The sequence below is a fragment of the Metopolophium dirhodum genome, chromosome 2, assembly GCF_019925205.1.
Source record: "Metopolophium dirhodum isolate CAU chromosome 2, ASM1992520v1, whole genome shotgun sequence".
NCBI lineage: Eukaryota > Metazoa > Arthropoda > Insecta > Hemiptera > Aphididae > Metopolophium > Metopolophium dirhodum.
The window spans coordinates 24,242,907-24,263,957 of record NC_083561.1 but is presented as its reverse complement, the minus strand read 5'-3'; the positions used below and the strand labels follow the sequence as shown (position 1 = coordinate 24,263,957).

General features: G+C 35.9%; 1 protein-coding gene and 1 long non-coding RNA gene across 3 annotated transcripts in view; one reads left to right on the top strand and one right to left on the bottom strand.

Moving 5' to 3' along the window:
- The window catches only part of LOC132938228 (homeotic protein ultrabithorax-like), a 269,260-nt gene that overhangs the window by 231,166 nt on the left and 17,043 nt on the right, over positions 1-21,051 (top strand). The gene's annotated exons all lie outside the window — the stretch shown is intronic.
- Positions 3,394-21,051, bottom strand: part of LOC132938232 (uncharacterized) — a 134,348-nt gene continuing 116,690 nt past the window's right edge. Inside the window, exon 3 of the long non-coding RNA XR_009663893.1 lies at positions 3,394-3,529. This is a non-coding gene — a long non-coding RNA (uncharacterized LOC132938232). The remainder of the gene's footprint in view (positions 3,530-21,051) is intronic.

Here is a 21,051-nt window from a genome sequence, read left to right as displayed (position 1 = left end):
ATAGACTAAAACACAACCTGATATAATGTATATATTAATTATTTATTATGTTGAAGTAGTAAAACTTAAAGTTGTTAAAATGTCAAGTGGAATAAAATTAAATAATATTAAGACACAAATATAAACACGAACGTGTGTAGGTACATTATAGTATAATATAATATAATATAATATCGTAAACTATATAGCCAGTAGGTAGATATTATAGTTATAAGTATCCTCGATTTTACAATAGGTTGACCATTTTTATAAAAAAAAAAACGGTACAAACAGTTTTAGGTAGTGTAACGTATGTTACATCATTACGTTTATTTTATAATCATCATAATATATCACAAATTATAATAATAAATTCGTTGGTAATAATAATAATCTAGATCAATCGTTATTTATTTGTAATATTAAGATCCTATTACCTTTCGTGCTCCCGAGCTACGGTAAAAATATATTCAAAAGAACTAATTTCTTCCCTGAATATCTTATATTTAACGGGTCATCCCCGACCACGTTACAGTAGACACTCTTCAAAGAAAACCAATAATTTTAAATTAATTTTTACAATTTAAATAATGTTGAATAAGCTTAATAAAACACGTCTTGTTTGGATTAGTTTTTGTTGTGAGCTTAGAAAAATTGGTCAAAGTATTCTTACTCTTTTTGGATTGATGTTGATTAATCATCATTTTCTATTTTACAATTTTTAGATTCGTATTTTTCTGATGAACCGATTGCTTTTAATAGTTTTGGTTGAGTTAACAAAAAATCATAAAAGTCATTACAGTAGTATTTTTTAAAATTATTTTTGAGAATTACAATTGATTTGATAGTAGTTACAAGAAAGCGATTTTTTTCGTCCATCCATAACACGTTTGTGATAGAAAATATTCTCCCTATTGCTGCATTAGTTCCTGGCATTACTAGAGTATTATTCTAAAATCTTCCAAAAGTTGTTGATATAATTATATTATTATTTTTTAAAATTGTGTAGATACCATACCATATTTCTTACCGTAGTTCAATATTATATTGTTTTGTCTTTATTTCTTTAGTTAATTTTTTTTTACAAATAACAATATTAAATCAAATAATATGGAGATAACGGGATTAAAACAGGATCATTTTCTAAAAACGGGACAAAAAGCGTCCCGTTTGATGTTTGTCGGGACAACGGGACATGATGATCAAAACGGGGACAATCCTGTTGTCAACGACACCCTATTTTACAAGCACGTTTTGGCCGAAATAACATTTCCAACACCCGAGGTGGCCTGCAAGTCGTACACTATAGACGCTAAACTACGATAGTCACTATATAGCCTTATACATCGTCGGGCCTATAGGTGTTTTGAAAAAAAATTATAATTAAAATACATGCCTACCTACATATAGTTGGTACATGCAGTTATAATGATATACTACCCGCGTGCGTTATATTATAATATTATAACATTACCATATACACCTCGTGTACACGGCGGCGAAAAGATATACCTACTACACGTCTAACCGGCGCGCGAGAACCCACGTGATGATGAACTGCCGCGCGTATTACTCGGCTCTTATTATACCTACGTATTATTATTATTATTATTATTATTACAATATGGCAGTGTGCAGCGCGCGCGTACGGTATTTTAATACGATTTTCGAATTCCCACATAGCCCGGGGGGGAGCGCGAGGGGTCCGCGCGTCGCCTACACGTAATAAATCGCCGGCGCAAACGATTTATATATTATATCACCGATGAAATATCTTCATTTCCGTGCGTGCATGTATACATAGATAGGTATATATATAATAATAATAATATTATTATTATATTATTATATTAGATATTTCGTTACACTCGAGAGACCTGGCCAGAGCTTGTGTGTGTGCACGCGCACGCGCGTAAATAATAAATTATATAATATATAGTATAATATATGCGGCATTATAGTGTTATAATATATTATATGGTACCGGAGCGCAGGAGAAAGAGAGATAGAGAGAGAGAGAGAGAGAAAAGATATATAGAAACCGAAAAAAATATATATAATAATAATAACAACGACAACAATAATAATAATATTATCAAGTGAGACGTTATACGTGCTCGTCGATATTTATACGTTATTTATTCAAATCCGGAAACGATGCGGTCCCGGGCGCTCTCGTTCACCTCGTCGACGCCGCCCGCACCCGCCGCCGACGCCGCACTATATATATATACGTCGCGTACACACCGCCAAACGTCTTTTTTTTTCACCGGGAAAGCTCTTCTTTCCACCTATATAGGTACACACGGCAGCCACCGTGCCACACCGTATATAAATAATATATAATAATAATAATAATAATAATAATAATATAGGTACTTTTACTGCTGCGATCGTATTCGATACGCGTCCCCGCTACGACGCGACGATTTACGACCAGCGCTTTACTGTACTCGCGTCGCGTTCGTAGTTATTATTATTATTATTATAAGCTCCGCCACCGTCGCACGTGTACCTTATAATATATTATATATATAATATAATACGTGTAAATATATATATATATATATATATATAGACTAGACGATGGCGGTCGGCGGTGATACTTTCTTCCTGCGCGTATATTATGTTATTATTATTTTCATCATCATTATTATTATTATTATCACCACCATATATATACACCACAGACAGGAGGAGACGGCTGAAGATACTGCTGCAGCAGTGCAGGTACGTGACGTCTGCGCTAAAAATGATGGCCGCCACCGCGATAAATCTTCGGAGAGGACATGCTCCTGTTCCTGCAGTATATAATATATTATAGGGTGTTATAATAATATGATGGTGATGGCAACCAGCTCAACCTGACCGCGGGGACTGACACAGACTGGCCGCGCAGCTCTCTCCAGCAGCTGGCTGCAGTATATTATTATAAATTATAATAAATCTATCCTCGTAATTACGATGATCGATAAATTCACACGACGATTGCTATAATAATATGATGTATGTGATTTTAATAATATATGATGTAAATCACGCGATCGACCACCTCTTCCCCACTATTCAGTGTTGTGAACAGTGAACACCAAAATATTTTACAATTCAAACGCAGACATATACATAGCGAGCGGCAGAAATGAAAAACCAATCGTCACTGCAATATGTTTTGATTAGCCGCCGGAAAATTCGATTAATGTGTCTAGATTGAAGTATTCAGCATCCTGTGGCTAGAAGAGAAAAAACCTACCTACGATTAAAAACGCTGCAGGACATATAAATATTAGGTATACATTAACAAACTGCAAAAATATGAATAAACTTATAAACTTCTATAACATAGGTATAGCTGTTAGGTTATTATTTTGCGCTCTTATAATATATCGTATTGTAAAGCCGTATAAAGTGAAGTATATAATGTAATATGTTGCTGTTTCGTCGACCATGAAAATTTTTTTCCCGCCAACAACCGGCCAAAAACGGTTTTCGGGGGAAATGGGCGGCTCACGTTTTCCATCATTACACGACTGCAGCAGGAAAAGACCGGAAGCTGAAAACAAAATATTAACGATCGTCTTTAATACCGTTAAAATATATATACATCATTCGCATATACAATACACACGCACACACACACAACTGGAGGATATGTAAGAACGAAATATGATGAACGAGCGACGATAAATCGTACGGCACTGGGGCGTGTTGTCGCTATATATATTATAGCGTATTCCGTAGAAACACAAATGGATGGCACCAATAATATAATAATAATAATAATAGCGGCAGCCGAGACCATTGTTTGTCTGGACGGCGGATATACACGGTTCTATTTCATATTCGGATGACGATACATTGTCCGCCTCTCGTGCTGCTGCAGTGTCCCAGACGGGTTGTTTTCCTCGCCGGCGCGATACTGCTGCAGTATAGTAGTTGTAGTATGGCTTTCGCGGGGATAGAGACGGAAATGGAAAATAATCTTCTTGCACGCCGGTCCATTTGCTCCTCCACTGCTTCGTATTATACACTGTAATATATATATATATATACACGAATCCAAGAATATAATATAATACATTTTTATATTAATCTCGAGAGACGCGTGTATATGTATATACAGTATAGTTCTATATCTATTAATCTGCGCCAAGAGCTATATACTGTGTAATATATATGTATATAAATATATATACATGTACACTATATTATATAGGTACCGTATACAATTTAATGTGTAAAACTTTAGTTATATAATTAAGACAAATTTAATTTACTGTTTTTTTCGTTGTTCTCCCGGCTAATGTCAGTTTTTTTTTCACTCGGCCAACAAAAGGTATTTCGGTGTTTATAATTAATCAGTGATTCGAGAAGATTTTTTAATTTAATAAATTTTCTCGATTCGTGGTTTTTTTCTGTTCATCCCCTTTAAATAACTATATTATATAGGTACGCGCTTATAATTTTAATTAATTGTTTATTTTTTTTCAACGTTCACCGCGAGCCAACATCAAAAGATTTTACGTGAACAATAATTTAAACTTTCCGACATTTTCTTTCACGACAAACCTAATTAGAGAAATTATATTTATAAACTTCGCCGAAAAGTTTTTACATTTTTTACGTTTAAACAAAATATTTGGTAATATAATGTACAGAATATACACAGCTGTATTCAAATGTCGAGTTAAAATTTTTTTCTCAAAATATGTTCTTTTGAGAAACCAAACTATTTGTATACAACATATAAGTTCCATAATAGACGTCACTTCTGTCAGTGCAGTTAAATCCTGAACAATTGACGCGAACGAAAAAATAAAAAATAAAAACAAATACGATAACAACACCATATTATATAATATATAAATAATATACAGTAATATCGTTCGGTCCGGGTAAAAGAATACAACGTTTGGCAAACCGCATTATATTCGAGACGATCCTCTATGAATTCCTCGTTTCACAATGTTCCCCCACCCCCTCTTTCCCGCTGAAAGGCTGGCTAGTGGCTGGCTGGTCGTATCGTAGTAATGATGTAATATTTAACAGCGAATATACTGAGCAGTCCGATGAAATATAACAGATAAGAAGGGAAAAATAACGCGGGTATATATATATATATATAAATAGTCGTCTATAAATTTAATCTATAATATTCCGAGAAAAAGTCGGGGAGAAAAATAACGCTTGCACGCGGGAGGACCGCGGTGGGGGGGACACAAACACGCACGCCCCCTCGTCGTAAATATATATATATGTGTGTGTGTGTGTGTGTGTACACGAGGATAGGACGCGGTGCGCACTTACCATCGGTCGCCGGCGATAATTCATCCGGAAACGTCATTCCCACCCCCGCGTGTGCGTGTACACAAGAAAAATATTTCCAAGATGAATTTCCTCGGTCCGCCGCCACTGCCTCTGCCTCTGCCGCAGTGTACGGCACATTATATTATTATACAAGGTCCTCCCCCGCCCCGACCCCCGGTCGCTCACTCTTTTCGTATATATAAGCACACGCGCGCACGCACACACACCCGCCCGCATACGTGCTGCCGGGAAATATTACAAAACTTTAATATGATATATCCCGCGCGTGTTATTTATCTCTCCGGGTTCTCGTATTCCGTCCGTGCTGAAATTAAACTGGATTCCGCCGGGGCCGTTTGCCGCCACCGCGGTCGACGTGGGGTTTGAGCGTGTTGAAGGTGGGGGGGGGGGGTGGTGGTGCGAGCGAGAAAACTTTTCTCGGCGGTGGTTTTAAAGAATTACGCGGGACGCGCTCGTGGTGAGGTTTGTTGTCGGCTTAGACTCATATATATATATATAAACACAGTGTAGGTATACGATGTGGATGTATGTGTACGTATGTACTATGTATATATATATATACATATATGTACTATCTGTTGCTGAGATTTTACGATAATTGCCGCGAAGAAAACCGAAAAAGGGCTGTCGGTCGCGGATGGGGTTGTATGGGCGGGGGAGAAAAGTTTGAACGATACGGAAACAATCTGGCGCGTGCACGGTTTTAATTCTCGAAATTCGAATTAATCTCCGAGCAGTTTCTAAACGTTTCGGTTGTATAATATAATATAAGTTATAACTTCATACCATCGCAGCATTTGCATGTTGCCAAAGCTTTAGGATTAATACCGTTGGCCGAACGTATATATTATTGTACCTCGTAGTTTCAGACAGATAAAAAAAACGTATACGGTGGTAAACATTATGAAATCGCTTTGCTCGCCTCTTGCTGCAGTAATCGTGTTCATGTACATAATACCATTGATGCCGATACCACTGCCTAAGGCAATATTTATATAATTAATGTACTCATATTCATAAGTCAGAAGACAGGGTAAGTCCACTTACCCTGTTTCAAACTCCGACAAATGTCACATATTTTATTATATATTATTTGTTTTTCGTGTGCCAATAAATTCCTGCGTGAGCCCCTCTTTGAGGTGCACATCCTTGGGTATATAGGGCTGCCCATGTACCGAATTTCAGAGCGACGAGTGCAATAGACTTAGCTGTGGATCGCAAACACAATGATATCGCTTTAAAATATAATAACATGGATAATTACCGAAAAAAAAAAAAAAAACAAACTATAGTACATATTAAATTCTTTATAATATATTGAACTTAAAATTCTTTTTTTCAAGCGTCTTGTTTAAACTAATTGTTTTGCAAAACTACACACAGGAAACGCATTACTAAAAAACGCGTATCCGTCCACGACATCTGTCCCCTCCTCTATAATTAAATAACCACAATATATATACCTAATATCGAAATATATATTATAAAGCGTGCGTTGTGTTGCCGTCATACACCTATATATTATTATGTTTATATACCTATACGTGTGCGATGTACATATTATACGTACTAACGTGCATATACTCGTCACTGGGCGTACATCAGTTAAATAAATTATACCGTCGAGTGTATATTATAATACTATTATTGTCATTCGCATAATGATACAACTACTTTTTTTACGCGTACGATAAAAATGTCGAACAACATTTTCGGCGTGTCGTGTATATCGGAGTCGTCAAAGCCCGCTCGGTCGGTATTCATGTATAATGGGGTACGCACGCGGGCGTAGGTGTCGTTAACTGTTATTACACAATGGTCGCGGTAATGGTCCTGTTAACTGGTAACAAGATAATTTGAACGTCATGCGCGCCATAATTTATTGACGTTTAAACTGTTTTAAGCTCGCCCGCTGTTTGTTCTATATACACACGCAAACCACAGCATATAGAACCTATATATTATATATGTACTACATGATATAGTTCCGACGAGCGTTTAACTTTTCTCCGCTCGATCACATATCATTATTACCGTATAGATAAATTCTACCGCAGCCATAATTCCAGTCGTAAGCGTTTATATGGTGTTATAAAGTCTTATATTACATTTATATATACGCGTAACTGGACGAAAACTAAAAAACAACCAGACGCGGTATAATGATATATCGCACCGTGACCGACTTATTACGGACGCTCGTCCTGCAGCGTTAGGTCCTGGACCCTGCGGATTGTGACATTGTGTCCTGTGGGTTTTATAGCAACACTAATAATTTTTCAGCAATAGCTATGTTATAATAACGTTATCTGGTAGGCCTGTGTACAACGTGGTCGGGGGAACCTTATAATGATGTCTCATTTGTGATTTGGGGGGGGGGGGATAACAAGGGGGCAGTTTCTCCCAAAGAAAAATCTTGAAAGGGATAAATTTATCAATTTAAATGGGTCAGTTAATTGTGATTAATTTTTGCCCTTTCCCAACAATTAGAGTCATTTGTGATCTGCATAGATGACAATATAATTTGGAAGGATTTCTGTAACTTATAGATAAGTACGATATCAGTGTGTGACGCGTGTGTAATAGCTTAATATATGCCTACGCACGATAATAGTAATATATAAAAAATACATTAAAAAAAAAATCCGCAACCTTTATGGAAAAACTATTAAGGTCATTATTCATAATAGAGGTTTCATTTAAATTTTAAATTTAAATTTAAATGCAATCTGACCGTACATTTTTAATATCCTAAATTTATTGTTTGGATTTTTTTTTGGCTTGTCAGAACCATACGATAATCCGATAAACATTAATTCGCAGTGTGGGTTATAGAAATCTAGACTCTTCAAAGGTTTTGATTGGTTGTTACTCAATCATAATCTGTTTTCGAAATCCACGGTTAAACCGAATTCTTTCAGTTTTTGTTGGGTTTTTATTTATTATAAAATCCACTTTTTTTCATCGACTGCTGCAGCTTCCCTAAGAGGATATTATAATGTATACGTGTACCGTACACGATCTAATATTATACATCGCAGGTGCCCCCTTATAACGTGTAAACAAAAAAAATTATAATAATCGCGAACGCTCTTGGCGAGCCGCCGACTGCCGGTCACTGCGTCGTCGTCGTTATAATATAATAATAATATTATAATACGCGTAATAATATTTTTTAGGTTTCGCACCTGAGCGAATGCGTATTGTGTTGCGGCCGGGGCTTACATTATGCAAATGGCACACGGTCGCATTGTGATCGGCCGCCGTGTTGTTATTATCGCGCGTTTTTCTCTAAGTGCGTGCGCGCTGTATTATTCGTACCTATACGCGCACATTGTGTGCATTATATGTTATTATTATTTTATCGTGTCCTCCCGTGTGTACACACGGCACCCATATAATATTATGTATATTATTATAAACGCGTATTTATAATAATATTATCGTGTACGGGGCCCTGGACATAGAATACCGCGCGCGCCGTGAAAAGCCGGCGGCGGACGGACGGCGAGAGAGAGAGAGTGAATAAAAAACGTTTTAATCCGACGCAGCCGTCGCCGCCACCGCCGTAGGTATACTTTGCCGGCTACGACATAATGCGTTCGTTTGTTATTCGGTCGGGTATTTGTTTATTTTTTTGTCGTTGTTTCAACAGAATTCGTTTATAATATTATATACAATGAAAACGGAAAGACAAAATATCATTATATACCTATATCGTTGTTCATTTGTACCTACCCATGATGATAATGTTATAACGGCGGCGGCGTACTGCATAGCAGACGCCTATAAGCCCGCACGCTTTGTTTTCGAAAAACACGCGAATATTAACGCGTTGTTTTCACGCGCGGTTCGGAAAAAACTTAGGTCTGGCACCTATACCATACATGGTACAATACTATAACGGTAGTGATATTATTATTGTATATATATATAAGACAGCTTTTAGATATACATAATATTATAATATACACTGTACAGCGCTCTTTCCCACGGATATATAAACGAAATAATAATAATGATGATGACGATGATGACGTTGGTGACGACGATGACAGTGGTAACTGGTAATAATAATAACTAATATAAAAAAATTGTAACGAATGCACATAATATAATGATATAATATATCAACGCGTCACTAAAACGCACGTGATATTTCTGTGAAATTTATGGCCCAATATCGTTGGCGAAAGACGCGCGTTCTCCGCCAGCGAAGGGTTTTATATTATATACACGCTTTATTATACTAAATATATTACAGTCGAAATATCAAACTGAAATTACAATATTAGTTTTAATAAGACGTGTTGTGTTTTACTGTAATTCTAAAATGTACCCGAGTATTTAATTGCAATAGTAATTCACTCAAGCTTGACGTTTATTTTTAACGTTTACAACATTTATTTATTTTTTTAAATATACATTTTGAAACGACTTATTGTACAGCGGCGCAGCTTGAATATTCTCATAGCCAGTCTGTTACGTTAACATCTAAAAACTAAAAGATTCAACATTTCAAACACGAAATTATTCAAATCAACTAAAAAAAAACAAATCAAATATAAGTTATAATATGTGGCCATAAATAGTTGTTTTGTCAGTAAAATATGATATCACATCCAAACATTGATTCACAATTAAATTCAGGAATATAGAAAAAATCTAAATACTCGAGGTATAATAATATATTGCAATATTATATAATATTGTATTGCCAGTTTTTTTTTTTTTTAATAAACATTAAGCTTAATGGCAAAAAATACAATATGTGTAAGGATATCAATTTTAAAAACGTTTCTGTATATATATAATATCAAAATTGTTCCCCGGCGCGTCGCAGTGGCTGAAACCAATCACCATACGTGATTGAAAATAAGCAACGACCGTTGCCAATATTTCTCAGATGGGTTACTACTCGGGTTAGTAGTATTCAAACACCTTGCCATGCTTGCCTTACACGTGTTCCTAACCAACCGTTTTCAACCGAACCAACAGTTCCAACCTTACGGTACCAACCCTACCCCTGCACTTTACAGCCTTATTACCACTGTCGTCTTATTATTAATAATAATAAGAAAAAATATCAAAGTTTGCAGTAAGTATAGCTAGCTTATAACAGAGAACAGTGAACTTTTAGGGGTACATTAGACAGTTAGTGTGATTGGACCTGATATAATTTATTTTGCTTTTATAGATTGTCGTAGGAAATATTAATAACCATTTGTACTTCGGAAGTCTGAAGTAGAGGTACTTAAACTTTAAAGTTATATCCAAGCAACAGTTAAACAAATTATATTTTCCCTAACTCTGTATAAATTAATATTTGATGCCTACTTACCTGGGGGGTATCATTGCTTAGAGGTTGTATCATAAAAATATTTAAAAAACAGAACAAACAAAAAACATAAAATACTTTATGGTATATAGTATTTACTTTCCTCTTAATATTTACATTTTAATGTGACCAATACAAGAGGATGGACAGTATTCTCAATCCAATCTTATTATAAAAGTAGATTTATATAGAATTTTTTATTAATTTAGTTTAAAAGTTGTAATAAATTGATACATTTACATAAATAAAAGGTCATTGCATTAAAAACATTAATATTATTAAATTATTATAATTTATATTACATATGTATTATAGTTTAGATTAAAATTAAATCGTTATTTTATTCTGGATTCAACGAAAAATAGACAAGTTATATTAATGCGCATCGTTATAATAAACGATGTTGTGTGTCGGTGCACATTAATTTGTAATTTGTATATATTATCTATATACATAGTATTTAACAGCAGCGAAGTGGTGTTAAAAATTCGATTAAAAAAATAATAAAAACAGCAATGTATTCTGTTCGGGAGACGTTGGTATAGGCTTTATGGGAACTTATTTATGCCTGCGCGTTCTATAACATTTATATGTATAGTGAAGTGCGTATATAACAACGACGGACGCCGCGGTGAGGGTGAGAGAAATAAATTAAAGTTTGTGCAACGTTTTTGGGTAACACGTTCGACCATTAATAACTTTAAGGTCGGTACATTTTTCATCGGCCAGCTATAATGTGTATAGTATATATATACATACATTTTGGACGGGGTTAAAAATTCCGTAGAGTACAATAATACATCAGGCAACAAGGCAGTGCGGTGGTCGGTGTGTAATTTATGCTGCCGAAAACTTTAAAATTAGTTAGGACCAGACGCAACGAAAGGAAGAAAGAAAGAAAGAGCGTGCTGAGGATGTGAGATCGCGCAAGAGAGCGAGAGCAGAAGCAAGAGTTCATCTCAGTTATACGCGCGTAACTAAATTTTACCTGGTAATATTATTATACCGAGGCGGAGTAGTGAACGAGATTATATATATTATATAAGTACGTAGTGAGAGAGAATATTGGTGTAAACTTTGGGTTTATTGAGGAACTTTCAAAGACCCCGAGTTTGGGCGAGAGAGGAAAACAAACTTTGTACAAAAGCAAACTCTCGGTGGCGGGTGGGAAGGGTTGGTATCGAAAGGGTATTTTTCTTTGAAAATAATAATAGGACCAGGATAGCCGTCGAGACGAAAACTACTTTAATAAACACAAGTTTACTTCGATCGCACCAGAATAAATCATTAATGACGTCCATCTTTTTTGTTTGTTCCAGGTGAGTAATATAGCTGAAAAACAACGTTACTCGCTGTCGTTATAATATAATATATACGTCTTCTATATACCTACGTGATTAAATCGTAAGTGCATCCGTTGTTTATTAGTAAGTTCCTTATTATTATTATTATTATTAGGTACTTATATAAGTTATAAATATTGGGTTTGGAATTATTAGTGGACATTTTTTTTTTTATATGATAGAAAGCTAATTCTTCAACACAAATTTATTTTATTTGGGTAATTTCTATTAAAATGAAATAACTTAATTAATGTAGGTACCTTTCCACCATATAAATAACAATAATTTTATAAGTATTTATCAGTACAAAATCAAATCTATTAAAGCTTTGCAAACACGACACTCTTTCGATGTTTTATTTAAAAAATATACTAGAACTTACCCACACTGATGAATACTTATGGATAAGGACCTTACTATAAAAATATGTAAATACATTATATAGAAATCTTCAATCGTCAATTAAAAAATCGATAGTTAATTTGTGGAATCATAAAACATTTTAAAATTTTCTTACTTTTCATAATACCTATAATGTCCACCCTATAGGTCCTATATAAAATATAAAAATTATATATTTTATTGCTATTTTTCACATTTAAAGTGTTTTTTTAATTACATTTGCTGTCTCAAAATCTAAACCCTACTTTTAAGTTACACCATGCGATTTAACAGCGTCACAAATGTTTTGCATTTAAAAATTAATACGTAGGTACAATTTTGTCTGGCATAAAACACATTAGTACATTATTATTATTAACTGAATAGTTTTGAGTTATAAATATAATTTTTAATAATTTTCTCGGTAGACATAGTAAATCTAAAACAAACATAATATCAACTATTATAGTTGTTGGAGGTGATCCAAAACGTCGTTCTTTGTTTGATCAATATATTTATAGGATTGAAAATAATTATATTTTAATATGTATTTTGTTTGTGTATTATTCTTAATAATGGACCGACACAAATAATAATGTAATAGTATTGGATATACCTACTTTAGTTTTTTTTCTATAAATTTATACTCCAAAATAAAATAATCGTAAAGTACCTACTTAAAATAGTACCCTACTATGTTGATATTAGAATAATATAAATAAGACAAATTTAAAAAAAAACCAAACACAAATAAAAAAAATTAGCAATTCAAATATATGGATATATGGTTGTATATACTTGTATATATCTATGTAATTTATTTAAATCAGTGGTTGTTAAATAATATTGTAAGTAGCAATGTTAAAATATGTAACCTGCAATAGGCATTTTTTTAAATATATAAGTAACTTACAATAACTGATAATTTAAATTAACATTTTTAGTAGATGTCTTTATTAAAATACAATGTATATTTTTAAATAAAAGTTAAAATATATACCTAATAAATTTTGTATATAAACATCTATTAAGAGACGGTAGTCTGTTTGTACTATAAGTACATGTACATGGTACATATGTTACCATAAACGTATAGTATATATTTTATTATATTATAACGTCGAATATTGTTTACCCTAAGTTTTAATTTAGTACGGAATCGATGGATATAGGTTATACTCGTTTTTAACACCTTCCATATACAATGTAAAGAGCGCACCTGGTAATTATTTATGATAAATTTGGTATTAAAAATAATACACTCCCTATATTAACGTTATAATTTATGGTGACTGTTGGTAATTTACTAGCCGTAAATATTTAATAAAAAATATTTACCGATAGCAAACATTTTCCGTAATACGCGTTATATACCTAACGTCAACACGTTTTCTATATCAAATATCACCAGGTTCTTTATACAAAATTATGTTTTGTATTTTCGACGTGCAAGTCCACGTGTAGCTATAGGAATATTTTCCACCGAACATTGTTCAATATAGATAGCGAATAATTATAGTTTTCGAAAATAAATGTTTGCGCGGAGTACTATTCTAAAATATACGACCTTGTGCGCAAACTCAGCCCACTGAAATTCCATAACTATAAGCAAATTTTAATGGGTCGACGAATTATTCTTAAGATACACACGTTGTAAATAAGTTCAGTGTCAAGGTGATAAAAATGCACGCGTTTATAAACTACTATATGGTTTAAAATGTCAGCCGCGGATCGAATGTAGAGAATAACGATATTAAATAATTTTAAATATCGTCCATATAATGTCAAGAGCAAAATGGTAGGTAGACATATCGATATAAAAGTGTCGAATATTATCGTTTTGGGTGTATACACTATAACAACTTTATAGTATACTACGCCATCTTTAGTTTGTTAAGTAATAATATATCTGGACGATTATTTTTTTACCTTCCTCGTGACCCAGCTATATTTTGCGACCGCAATGGATAACGCGAAGTTATCGGCGTGGTTCAGCGCCCATACACCTATACATGCGGTCCGCGGGAAATAGGGTTAAGGAAACGATAATTTTTTTTTGTCGTAGGTCCAATAATAATTCGGATCGCTCGCGGTAAATTAGGCAATATAATGTTCGATGCAGCAGTATAACAGCTAGTATAATTCCGCGGTTTTAGCAAAAATTGAAACCACGCCGCGGAAATGTAAACCTAGATATTAATATATACGTAACAATGATAATAATAATAAAAATACATATTATACTATGATATTATATATATTACGCGCACTTACTCGCGGTACATGTAATATTTTATATTTTACGGGGGGGGAGGGGGGGGGGGCAAAAAAATAAGAGCGAGAGTATGAGACTGCGGGATTCGCCGGCGATGCGACTGTTACGCACGGGGTGAGGGGGGTGCGTAGATGCGGATAATATGTATATATGGGTATATACCTGCTGCAGCCCGCCTGGCAGCGCAAAACAAATTTTAAACAAATATTTCCTTTTGGCTTTACGCCTTTATATATGTTTATTTTACGCGGTGATTTATCGCGTCGGCGAAAAAAACACACACACACACACGCACAAACAGATACACCATCGGGATTTGCACCCGAGCACGTCGCGCCCCGTTGTTATATTTGTGCGGCGTGCACTCCCTTTTTTCAGCCCTCCCCCACCACCGTCTGTCGGCCACAACTCTGGGGCGGGAGGGGGTACGACGAGCTCGCGCTCGTTTCTCCGCGGCACAGAGATAAGTATTACTGCCGCCGCCGCCACTACTACTACTACTACTACTACTACTACTATTATACTACACGGCAGAAGACAGATAACGCGAGGGGACACGGCGGTATCGGTGGCGGCGGGCGGTGGCGGTGGCGAAAAAAGCGCCGGTGCGCGCAGAACGAATTTATCGGTTCGCTGGTCCCGTAATACGGTATTCCCGTACAAATGTCAGGGACATAAATTAAAAAAAAAAAAAAAAGGATGGGGAAAAAATGAGAAAAAGAAAGGACGGCGGCGGCGGTCGGTGCGTCACGCGCGCACGGGGAACGAGGGACGGGGCCGCCGCGGACGGGGGAAAAGTGTATACGCGCGTGGCACGCGGAAAACGTGGCTGCATGAATATGCTGCTCGGGTATTTTTATTTTTATTTAAATATGGCTTGAAAATGAAGAATGGACGTTTAAAAACTAAATTGCGGGAATACCTTTTTACATAAATTACGCAGGTCTGCAGTGCAGCCCGCCGCCTGAGCCTCGAAAAATGGGGTGGCGGGTGGCTGGTGTAGGGTTAGTAATAAAAAATGAAATAAAAACAGGTGGAACTCATTTATTTCGCGAATTTCTCTACAAATGAGTCACGTTGTTTTTTTTTTAATTAGTTTATAGCCGAAAGAGAACGCCGACGGCGGTGGTAAACGTTTTCGAGTTTTCAATTGCCTTTGTCGCGCGAGAGTGCCAGACAACAACAGACCACAGTTTACCAGCTGCATGAAGTGTATACTAAATATATTATATGTTACGCCATGGATAAAAATATATACGCACTTGTATTATATATTGATTTAACATCTAATCTCGCCCCATATAATGTGAACATCTTATACTACAAAAACATTGCGCGGACTCCGTTGATACGGCGATACTATTGTGAATCCTTTGCGGTTTCTCGTTTAAACGTTAGCTCTGTATGGGAAAACGTGCGGTAAACATGGTAATGGTTTATTGAATACGAATAAAAATGTAGGAACTCGTATAATATGTATAACATCACATTAACCGCACATTTATTTCGGTTTGCGATTAACCACGGAACACAATGCATATAAATATAGCATAATATAAGTTATATGTATTGTCTGTGCGAGAAGTATCGCGGAAGGATACAATAATAACAGTAATAATATATAATGTATAATATACGCGTAGTCGTCGGATATAGGTCGGGGACTCGGAAGCGGATGGAATGCTCAACGTCATATAAAATAAATAATATATATATAAGACGTATACGTGCAGTACACCGAGTCGGTTGCGCAAAAATATTATTATGTATAGATCGAGCACGCTGTATAACATACATATATACATTATACATAAATACGTATGTATTATAATATATATTTATGTTTTGCTTGCGCTCGTCGTAGAATCTGTGTGTAATAATAAAACGAAAAATAAAGAAAGGATAAAATATGAAAAACGGCGGCGGCGGCGGCGGAGTTGCCTCCAGGCCGTATGCATCGTCAGCTCGGACGGCAACAAATCACGTCGGCCCCACCCCACAGCTACAGCAGCAGCACCAGCACCAGCACCAGCACAAGCAGCTATATACGCTCGCACCACCAGTAGTGGCCGGGTCGCATCTGTATGGAAAGCTCGGGGAAAATTAGACGGTGCCGGCGGCGAAGATTCACGGCTTATGTACACACACACACACACATAAATAATATATATGTGTATGTATAAAAGGGCAATAAAGAAAAACAACGGAGGCGGCGGCGGCGGCGGCGGCGAAGAAGGCGAGGGAAGAATTATTATACAAAAATAACAGATGTGAATTATTACATATTAATCTGGGCGCTGGACCGTTTTTGTTTTATGCTCGAACCCTCTCGCCCGCGCGCCGCCACCGACGCCGCTGCCATCGATTCTCTGTGCGCGCTTTATTGCACGCTGCAGCGCGACGACGGTGACGACAACGTGAAGAAGAGGCGGCGGAGTTTTCAAAACTGAATTTGTAATAACGTTAATTATAAGTTTGCGGCCGTATACACTTACACTTACACACACACACACACACACACACACACACACATATGTCATATAAATATATCATATATATGCGTAGCTTTCGACCCACCGCCGATGCAGGGGTGCAGTGGGGTATAAAAGTATGTGCGTAACGCCTGCACCGCGGCAAGGACGACGTTGACGCCGAGGACGGTGTCGTGGGCAACAGCGGCGCTGCAAAACCGAATGTCTATATAAATACGGCAAGACAAATATATATATATGAATATGTATGTACAGAGTGCTTCTGTGGGTGTACCTTGCTGCTGCTGCTGCCATCGACGCCATGTTGTCCTCGCGTCGAGCTTCGCTGTGGAAAACCCTTACCCTGCCCATCGATGTATATGTTTTCCCTGCGTATAATATATACACAGATTATATTATACGGTTATACTTTTATTCCGCCCTGCTTCAATTTCGTCCCCACCCCTCAATCGCCTCGCGACCGACGAGATATAGGGCGGGGCGGGACGACTCTGGAGCGCGTCTCTGGGGAAATTTGCACGAGGCTCCTCGCGTGACGCCATCCAACGCAAGGTCTGGCAGTCGTTCGCCACTGGCGTCCACTACGCGGGACTGACTCTGGATATAGCCACGAAAAAAACACGCTGCAAAAGTGACGGACGCGACCTGACCAGCATCGATGTACCGATTGTAGACGAGAACGCATTGGTATCTAGGTATATGCGAAAGCTCTATGGCCAGTATTCGGATGATACGGTGCAGACGTTAAAAATATAATATAAATCGATAAATAACGAATTCTCCGTAGGAATATAAGATTGTCTTATGTGAAGCTGCACATAATGAAAAATTGATATGCACATACTAAAGGGTGGATATGTCAAGCCAATATTGTAATGTATGATGTATGATATTCCCATACATCATCATGTCTGCATGGCCAAATAAACGTGTGCAGCGTACAAAAACTCGAAGGAACGTTAAAAAAAACGTAAGGTGCAGATGTATACAATATCGTGAACAGTAATATTATAAATACTATGCATAAATACGACATAGAACAAAATATTAAAGAGGCATACACTATGACAGTATGACGAAACGATTATCCATTATCAAACCTAATGAAATTTCGTAAAAACAGTTTGGGCAGTATACACCTTACAATAACGTGTCGTGCGATACTCGAGTTTTATTATCACACACCCTATAGAATAGCACGTCACACGATATCACAAGTGTAATAATATGTGTTCATAACAATAAAATATGCCCATAATCGATGTGCACAATATATTATAATGATATCTTGTAGTCGACGACTACAGGTTTTCGCGGTGGAATATCGTCGTCGCGAGACGCGAAAAAACCGGGCGAGAACGGGAGAAGAACTTTTCCCATTGTGCGCGCGTGCTCTATCGAATCACAAACGCATGAATTATTGCACATACGCACGCATTATGCGGTTCCAAACGACGATCGAGTGTTGTGTTATACCACATGACTCTCTCTCTACTCCGTTCATTGTTCGCGCTGAATTTAAACCTGTTTACACGGTTCGCTAATCGAGTCAAATAAATATTACACATAGATGAACACTTAAGATACACACACATAGGTATTATTATACCTCATATATATCTATATAATATATTAGGTATATATATGTATATTATATTTATATAATATATAAATGTACACGTATAATAATAATATATTATATTCTGCGTATAATATTATTATAAGCCTACGAGCGCATGTGTACCGCGGCGCAGTTTACGGGAAAGAATCGCTGCGAGGAAGGCTGCTGTATAGATAAAACCGTTCATTCATAATAATAATAATAATACATACTCGAAACGGAACGACGCGACGATAACGCGAAACTCGCAACGATAAGACGCGCGTCGAGAGCTGCCTTAATGGACCGTTTAAGGAGTATAGGTGGTGGGAGGCTTTCTTCGATTTAAAAAATAATAATACGAGAAAATAAAATATAAAAACACACTTTAACAAAACACATATGTAATAACGCCCCGCGAACATCGCTTATATATTATTATGTCGTGTAATAAAAATATCGTTTTCTGCGGTGCTGTTCGCCATCACGAGTATGCGAATCGAAACCGTTCATCGTCGAGCATCGCCGCCGTTACGCGAAAACTTTTATTAATTTTATGCGAAACGTTTTGGGCTTTTACACATTCGCGTTTACGATTGTAGTGGAATATTTTAATATTGTAGGTGGGTAGTAGTGCATTATTATACGACTTGAATCAATATACCCCTATTATAATATGGATATATCACACTGATTATTATAAACACATTTATAATCGATGATGTATAGCTGTGGGTATTATTGGTATTAATATTATTATGAACACGTCACACACATATATTTTAATAGTAATAATATCTGTTACGAGAATAATAGTGCCTATACGTTATTAACGATTTCATCATCATAAATAACATGATATTGTATCTCGTGGTTATATTAATTTAATATGGCGTTTGCCGTTTACCTACTACTGAAATAATGAGTTGTTATGGCTATAATAATACATATAACGTATATATTACGTTAGTTAAGTATATACCTTTACAATAATAATACCTATACTGCTATACCTACTATATACTTTCAAAAAATCGTGGTTTTAAATTTAGTCTGTGGTCTGTCGATAACTTTTGAATATTACAATCGTATAACACTTGTAAGAATTATACAGTACCGATTCGTGGAACTCACTTATTCCAAACACGATACATCATAATTTTTGTAATATAGTTCCAATAATATTCGTATAAACTGTAGGTATTTGTTTTAAATGTGATAATAATATTAATTACTGTCGAGCAATAAACAGGTGTAAAAATTGAAAACGAAAACATCGATAGATACCTATAGTAATTACGATTTTAAATATTCGAGAAAAAAAACGTGAGCACATAAAATATAATAATAATTATTATTATTATCCGTGTATAATAGCATGTATACGTGCGATATGAACATTATATTAAATATATTTTATCATTATGAATTAATATAAATAATTAAACAAAACCTACGTTAATTCGTTTTATTGGGCAATCATCCAACGTTTCTGAATAATTTGTTAGCTTATATTTTTTTTCATCCACTCTGCGGATGTTCACGTCTTCGAGTAATATGCAAACATTTATTAATTAGTGTATTTTATTCGCTTGCAGCCAGTGTCGAATAAAATACGCAAATTATTATCATACCAATATAATATTTTATGGCTATCAATACCGTAGATTATTTATCGTTTCCTGGAAGCAACTTGATATTTATATTATATCATATTATTATATATAGAGAGAGCAAAAGAGAGATTCCGAATTTTAAGGATTTGTTAGAACGTCGATTCCATCGTATTATACTATTTCATAAAATCATAATATTTAATACCGTTTTAGCTGCGGTATAGAACCCACAATCTACATTCATATTATATAGCTATTACCTAGGTACTACCTATTGTTATCAGGTATTGTTGATTCGTATAAAACGCATAAAACACACACGCGTTATTAATGATCTTGAACAACATAATAATATGATATTATAATAATATAGTTGATGTCTTTCGTTTCAACCGTCGCCGCCGCCGATCGCTTACATTTTACTCATTTTTAATCGACTTCGCGATACGTGTACACTGTACACTTTACACACACACACGCACATAATTATATGGAGGTATATTAGTATGCACATTATACGATAATATGGTGTTTTTCGATTCAGAGACGGTGGTAACTATATCGTCCATCGGAGGTGTACCCGAGTGCGTGGGGCCTCCGCGGCCGATGTAGCCGTCGTGACCGTTTCGATGTTTTGAACAGCCGGTTCACACGTTAATGGCAATTAGACGATATATAGACGGCGGTGTGTGATGTGCGTGA